The sequence below is a fragment of the Bison bison genome, unplaced genomic scaffold, assembly GCF_000754665.1.
Source record: "Bison bison bison isolate TAMUID 2011002044 unplaced genomic scaffold, Bison_UMD1.0 scf7180017864080, whole genome shotgun sequence".
Lineage (NCBI taxonomy): Eukaryota > Metazoa > Chordata > Mammalia > Artiodactyla > Bovidae > Bison > Bison bison.
In genome coordinates this window covers 671,040-678,985 of record NW_011494652.1, presented here as the reverse complement: position 1 = coordinate 678,985, position 7,946 = coordinate 671,040, and the positions used below count along the sequence as shown (strand labels likewise).

Here is a 7,946-nt window from a genome sequence, read left to right as displayed (position 1 = left end):
TGGGCAGGAGGAAAAGGGGACGACAGGATGAGATGGCTGGATGGCATCACCGACTCGATGGACGTGAGTTTGAGTGAACTCCAGGAGTTGATGATGGACAGGGAGGCCTGGTGTGCTGCAATTCATGGGGTCGCAAAGAGTCAGACACGACTGAGCAACTGAACTGAACTGAAAGTAAGTCAGACAAAGACAAAACATTGATATCCCATAAGTGATATTCTACATATGTAGAATATTAAAAAAATGACACAAGTGAACTTATTTACAAAATAGAAATAGACTTACAGACATAGATAGCAAACTTACAGTTATCAAAAGGATAGTGGGGCAGGGAAGAGATCAATTAGGAATTTGAGATTAACATATGCACACTGCTATATATAAAATAAGTAAACAGTAAGGACCTACTGTATAGCATAGGGAATTATAATAACCTATAAGATCATGGCATCTGGTCCCATCACTTCATGGGAAATGGATGGGGAAACAGTGGAAACAGTGTCAGACTTTATTTTTGGGGGCTCCAAAATCACTGCAGATGGTGACTGCAGCCATGAAATTAAAAGACGCTTACTCCTTGGAAGAAAAGTTATGACCAACCTAGATAGCATATTGAAAAGCAGAGACATTACTTTGCCGACAAAGATCTGTCTAGTCAAGGCTATGGTTTTTCCAGTGGTCATGTATGGATGTGAGAGTTGGGCTGTGAAGAAAGCTGAGCACCGAAGAATTGATGCTTTTGAACTGTGGTGTTGGAGAAGACTCTTTGAGAGTCCCTTGGACTGCAAGGAGGTCCAACCAGTCCATCCTAAAGGAGATCAGTCCTGGCTGTTCATTGGAAGGCCTGATGCTAAAGCTGAAACTCCAATACTTTGGCCACCTCATGCGAAGAGTTGACTCATTGGAAAAGACTCTGATGCTGGGAGGGATTGTGGGCAGGAGGAAAAGGGGACGACAGAGGATGAGATGGCTGGATGGCATCACCGACTCGACAGACATGAGTTTGAGTGAACTCTGGGAGTTGGCGATGGACAGGGAGGCCTGGCATGCTGTGATTCATGGGGTCGCAAAGAGTCGGACACGACCGAGTGACTGAACTGAACTAACTTATAAAGGAAAAGAATTTGAAAAAAATGTGTGTGTGTGTGTGTGTGTGTGTGATTGAATCACTTTCACTTTGCTGTATGCTTGAAACTAACACAACACCGTAATTAACCATGTATCAATTAAAATTTTTTACTGTGAAAAACAAGATGACAAAAGAAAACACAGGAGAACTTACTAAAACAATCTCAGAAGTTTTTTCAAAATTTAAGACAAGAATCTCACATCACAAAAGACTGCCAAGGTTGACTATGTCAGAATTTAAAAATTCTGAAGCCCATAGGGAGAAAATGGACCAAAAACTTGAACAGCGTATGAAAAGAAAATGCATCTGGCTTCTGACTCACAGAAAGAAATTCAACTTTTAATAAAATATAAGAAATGCAAAACAATAAACAAAAGCAAAAAATCCTCAAGTTTAAAAGTCCTGCCAGCAGAAAAATCTAGAAGCTAAAAGATGAAGGAAAATTGGGATAAAATGTTTCAACATGTAAGACAGAATTCCTATAAATTAGTAAAAAGGGATATTAAAAAAGGTATGGAGAGATGGTTCACAGAGAAGAAAAAGCAAATGTTTACCGATTTAAAGAGATAAACACCTCATTTATAGTAAAAGAAATATAAATGGAAACTCCAGTACACCATGTCTTATCAACCAAAGTAATGAAGCTGGAAGCTGTGACTACTAGTGAGTAGCAGTTGTTGGTGAAGGTGTGGGAAGACGGGCATGTTTGCACAATATTCACCATAGTGTAAATGGGCACAAGCCTTTATTTGGTAGTATCTTATCAAAACATGTACAAATATGTTAACCTTGCTGCGAATGGGGGACAGTGGGCCTCTTGAAGTGAATGCACTTATAACGGAGACCAACATTTCATGAAAAATAGATTTGATTGGGAAGTTACCTTGAGGAGTAGTAATAATAGTCTGGAAAATCATATTGTCCTATATATACATTGTCATAATTGCAGATACCTCCTCATTAGAAAAAATGCATTGAGAGAGGTTCTGATTGAATGTTGTAAGATGTAGCATGACATCGCAGCAGGGCACCTCTCACTTCATAATGGACTCTGGGAGCACTTTCACACAGAGGCTCAGTTTTATAGAAGGTAGGGCTTCATGGCTTCACCAAGGGGCCACTCTTAATCTTTTATTATTTCTTTTGCACCCCTTTGAAATGGTTTTCTAGGTATCAGCGTTGCTTTTCTCTTCAGTTGGTAAATGCTTTAACTCTGCCTAATTGTCTAATCTCTGAAGAGAGATTCTTCAGTTTCATTTCCCTTAACTTCATGAAATCTCGTATCTTGACAAGGTTCACAGTTCTTATTCATAATTTATGTTGTCCTTATTTGATAAGAGACAGTCTAGGTGACTCAGTCAACAGAGGTAGAACAGGCATAAGACGGGTAGGGAGAAACAACAGTGTTCAGTGGGGAGAGACATTTCAGAGGGACTAATTTCAAAATCAGGCAGTTCATTAGTGAATATTTGAATAGTTAATGGCTGTCTTTGGCTGCCCTATACATCTGTCAATAGGGGACTTGTTCCATACATTATGGCACAACAGAATGCTCTGCAGCTGTTAATAAACAGGAGAAGCACTAGATGTCTTAATATAGATCCATCTCCAGAACACACAGGCATCTTCTCTCTGAACAGTGCACACTGGGGCTGCATGCTTATGGAGAAATGAGAGGGCTCACTACTGAAAGCTGAAGGGTTTCCTTATAGCATGATGTCCACAGAGACAGGGCCCCTGCCCAGTGTACTGACCAGGGCTCCATTCTCTTCAGATGCCCTGGGGTTGCTTCCTGCCCAGACCATCAAGCAAGGAACTGTTGGCCACCTCCTGCCAGCTGCAGTCAAGGCAGTGTTGCCCTTGAAAACGCTCAGGGCCTTCATCAGGCTTTACTGAGCAGCCCATCTGTGCATTCTTTGATGGAAGGCTCACTGGTTAACATTCAACATGATGTTCTTCAGCCTCCTCACAGGCCTCCCACCCCGCCACCTACATGCCTTTTTCAGGTGGCTGGGTCCCCGTGTTCACCAGCAACAGAACCGATGCCACAAAGACTAGTGCTCCAGGAGCACAGTCGCATTTGGGGAAAGCCCAGTCCAGTGGACCGAGAGCAGAGACCACGTTCTCTCAAGGATCCTAGAAGCTCACTCACGAGAAAGCAGCGCTCCAGCTGTCACCTGTTCTTGTGTGTACACAGACAACGCTGCAGGATAAAGGTGCCCCTCAGGAGCACTGCCCCGTGATAAACCAAGCTTGTCTGGGCAGCTCAAAAAGAAGTCTGGCATGCCTGTATGAAGTCAGAAAGGCAGACTGCAGCTAAATAATATATGCTACCACTTGAGTGAAAAGGAGGTAGATTATGAATACGTTTGCCCAGATAACACACTGAAAAATACAATGGGAAGCTTGGACAGCAGTAACCTTTAGGGAAGGAAACTTAGGAAGTCAGGGTTGGGGTGGGGACAACCTGATTTTTTGCCATTTTCCCTTTGTATACTGCATCTGTTTTCCCTAGCATGTGTAAAGCTACGTTATTATTACTTTTTAAGAGCAACATCTTAATAGGGCAAGAAGGGCGTGCTGCAGTTCCTGCAGAAGTTCTGCCAGGCTGTGACCGAGCAGCCCCCGCTGCAGGGCCGGGCTGGTGGGCTGTGGAGCGCGGTGGCGCGGTGCTGTGGGCTCTGGTTCATGTCCCTCCGAGGAGCAGGGCTGCTCCTGCACAAAGAGGTTTTTGACAGGGAGAGGCAGAGCTCGAGTGAGAGCAGGGAGCGCCCCCGCCCCCCTCTGATGGGAAGGGGTGCCCTCCACCCGTCTGCAGACCAACAAGGCTCTCCTAGGAAATGAAATGCTACATAGGTTTTGTCGTCATGGAAGTTTGCGAGGAGTGATTTTTAGAGGAGTGAACGCCGTACATGTTCTGACTGCTGTGTCTCATTAAAGGCTCAAGTTTTTATGTAACTTTTCTTCCATTTTCAGGTAATCTTTGATTTTGATTAGTGCGACAGTGACAATGCTTAGTACATTTTTCTGTTGATTCGCCTAATATCTGTGTTAGTCTAAATATTTTCCAACCCATATTCACATTTTAAACTCTTTTTTAAACTACAGCTTAGACCTCATTTTACATTCAGGCTTTATGTTGCCGAAACACTGCTCTGGAGGGTGGGGGGGCATGCTGTCTTCACTTCTGAAGCCACGCTGCTTGGGAACTGGCTGGGTCCTGGGTTTTCCGGGGAAGTGACACAGTGTTGACCTGGAGGGGGCCCTGATCTCTCCCTCTGGGGAGAAGAAACAGAGAGACGTTCTGGCTGGTGACCCTCTTGGGACATGCCCACACCCACCCTCTCCAAGGGCTCTGCCCTGGATGTCCTGGCCCCCACCTCCGTGTGGGGAGGCCTGGATACACCGTTGGCAGAGAAGCTGGGCGGGAAGAAGCCAGCCCAGCACCCGCCACTGTAAGAGGAAACGAAGAGAGACAGCTCCAGTCAGCCCCAGGAGCGGGGCCTGGAATGGCTCTGCAGCTGGAGCGAACACAAAGGACTTTTCAGACCCTGCAGCCAAGGTGCCCAGGGAGCTTTTTTTTTTTTTTTAAACAGCTATTAGGGTGACAAGTCTTTCCAAAGGCCAGCAGTTGGCGAGCGTTTCCAGGAAGCTGGTCTGGCACCAGGCTGGGATTGGAGCAACTTTAACAAGTTAACTTCAGAAGGAAGGAATCATCAGGAAAGGTTTAAGGTTCAACAAACTTTTTGAATTATTTTGCAAAAGTCCTGGCTTTCAGATTCAAAGGCATGTTTTGCCGTGACTGTTTTAAGCCAGAGCCTATTTCAAAGGCAGCGCAGCCTGCACGTTTCTGATTCAGCCGCCCCAGGTGTTTGTCTTAGCTCCTCCGGATGGAGGAGCAAGTGCCATCCAGTGCCGGGAAATACTGGGGTCACCTTACACGTCTCATCAAACATCGCTCCACCCACGTGCCTCTCCCTCTGCCAGCCCCCACGGCCCTGTGTGCACACGCGCGCACACACGCGCACACCTTCCCCAAGCAGGAAGCTGTTCTTTGCCAAGAGCGAATGGAATTCAGATTTCCAGAGGGTGTCCTTGGCCTGCAGCTCCACAGCCGCACGCTGAAGAAAGGTCCTAGTGTGTGTGGTGGGGGCAGAGAGAGAGGGGCCTCCATCTCTGCTCACGTCTATCTCGGCCCCAGGAAAAACCCACAACTGGCTGCACTCTCCTCAGCCACACCCGGCCTCGGTCACATTCCTTCCCTTCCTGAGCCCACACTGGGTGGCCCCGGCAAACCAGCTCCCACACCTTCCTCCCCACCAGCGGGGAGACCTAGGCCAGGCCCTTGTGGGGCAACCAGCAATTGCAAATGAGGCACCCACGCACCCCAGGTCTGAAGCCGCCGCAAACCACGGAGGGGTCCTCAGAGCTGCACATCCTGCTGGGGCCCACTGTCACCTATGGGGTGGGGGCGGTGGTGGGGGGACTGCACGCCCCGCCCTTTCCCGGCACACCGTGGGGCGGAGCTCACGCCGAAGGCCCTCTTCCCTCCAGCTTGTGCTCTGCTTGCTGTGAGCTGACACTGCCCCTCCCCACCCCAGGGTCCCTGCACACACATAGCAGAAAGGAGCCGCTCTCCTCTCTGCAGTCTGAGCCTCTCCAGCCCCAAGGTCGGCCTCCTCAGGAGTTAAACATTGACAGGCAGAGCCCAACACCAACCCCAGTAAATGAGACAAGTCCGTGATCAACCTCACATGGTGGGCTGGCTGGTTACACTCAGCTTCCCGAGTCACTGGGACTTGCACCTGTGTGGCCAGGTGGCATCAGACGGAGAGAGTGATATTTCCACAGATGATCAGAGTCAATGAGGACTGTGATGAGCAGCAGCATTTATGGCATTTTAGGGGCTCAGTGCAGAGGGAGGCCTGGTGCCCCCGCAGAGTGTCCATTGCTAAACAAAGGTCAAGCTCCACTCTCCTCAGACTGTGCCCTTCACGTGCTCACAGGACTGTTTTCATAAGGGGTGGCCTGCGTTGCTACCTGGGGAGAAGGCCACAGTTTTTCCCCCTGCACCTGGAGTCTCAAGTTGGGCTTCTGACCTTTCTCACAGCTGTCTGACCCTCCTGCCTGGTTTGGGAAAGGCAGCATCCTTGTCTTGGCCTTACCCATGTGGGTCTCCTGGATAAGTATGAGGTCCTAAGGTGGCCCAGAGACTAAGTTGACTGTACTTTCTGACCCCGAGTTTCAGTGTTTCTCTTGTGCTGACTCAGCTCCACCAATCTCTCCTTCTAGGCCTGGCCTGCAGCAGAGTTAACTGGAGGATGCTTTCCTGTCCCTGGGTGTGGGGGAAGCAGAGAGCTAATGGGCAGGGCATGGCCAGGCTGAAGGCCTTGAGTGACTGAGGCATGGGTCTCAGGAGAGTACCCCAACCAACCCCCTAGGACTGAGGTCACTTGGCCCAGGTGATGAAGGAAGTTGGCCGGGACTGGTGTGGGATGGAGGCAGGGCCCACTCGAGGAGACAGGCTGCTTTGGGACTGCAAAAGAGCATAGGGTTCAGAGTTCGGAGCTGAGCGCCTACCTGGCTCTGCCAGCAGCTGAGCAAGGTCCTCTGTCTTTGGTCTTGGGGCTCCCGTTTCCCACACTCCATCTCCTGACATCTGCAGGCATATTTTCCCACCTTAGACCCAGACCGTGTGGTCTGACCAAGTCCATTTCCCAGTGCATGAGACAGGCCAGTGATGGAGGGGGGCCCATTAGCACCAAGCCTTCAGGCACTGCCACAGAGCGAGGGGTCACTGGGAGAGCATCTCAGGTGAGGCCCTTGGAGCCCCTGGGGACAGTCCTGCCCCTGCTGCTTGCACACACACTGCCCCAAGTTCATTGAGGCTGGGAGCCAGTCTTTCTGAGCATTGCTCCACCTGAGGCAGCCCTAGCTTTTGACCCTGGCCTTGCAGCCAGGCCCCTACGAGCTTCCACCTGGAGCCCACACACCCAGCTGGGGGTTTCATGTGGCAGTTCAAAGAGAAGAGCAGGAAAAAAAGCATTCAGGTGTTTCAAATGGGAAGAGATTCAGTTTAACTTCACAAATCTGGACATGAACCTAAAGAAAACATTGAAAAACAAGCCCACCTATGAAAGGCCCAAGAGAAGAGATTAAGTAGGGAAAGAAAGGTCCCCTGGGCCTGAGGACAGCTGCCCCGTCCCAACCCAGGAGTGCAGACACTGGGCCCCCATGCAGACCGAGCTGGGCCAGAGGACACACCCAGGGTGTGCTCAAGGGATGAAGCCAGAGGTCCCAGTGTGCCCTTGCCCTGAACTTTATACGCAGATACAGAGGTCAGCTGGGTAAAGCCGAGGACCAGCAGCTGGCTGCCCAGTGCTGCCCACCACCTCTTCAGGGGCTGGCTGTCTGAGGGCATCAGTCTTGCCCATAACCACAGGTGAGGCTATGGGGAAGAACACCGAAAGTACTGTGTGTGTAGCCGGTGCCCTGAACAACCTTACATACCCCCTCCAGTCCCCAGATGTCTTCTCCTGCTTTGTGAGGCCACTCTGCTGTGTGCCCCAGTTTCCCAGGGGGCACAGCTATGGCATGAGTGGTATTCTGAGTGCAGTGTAGTCTGATCTTGTGTGATGGCCCAGTTCCAAGGTCTTGGAAGACAAATCAGGTAGAGTCAACATTACCTTTGAAAATTCTTTGAACTGCCCCCCCCGCCCCCCCGCCAAATTCCCTTCTCAGAGCTTGATGTAAACCCCTACTAAGCTGTTCTTGTGCTGACTGTAGTGGAAGACCTTGCCTGTGAACGCCGAGGGTA

The 7,946-nt window shown here is 49.6% G+C and overlaps 1 protein-coding gene across 1 annotated transcript in view; it reads right to left on the bottom strand.

The window, feature by feature from the left end:
- KCNQ1 (potassium voltage-gated channel, KQT-like subfamily, member 1) overlaps positions 1–7,946 on the bottom strand; it is a 326,604-nt gene that overhangs the window by 178,218 nt on the left and 140,440 nt on the right. The window lies entirely within an intron of this gene.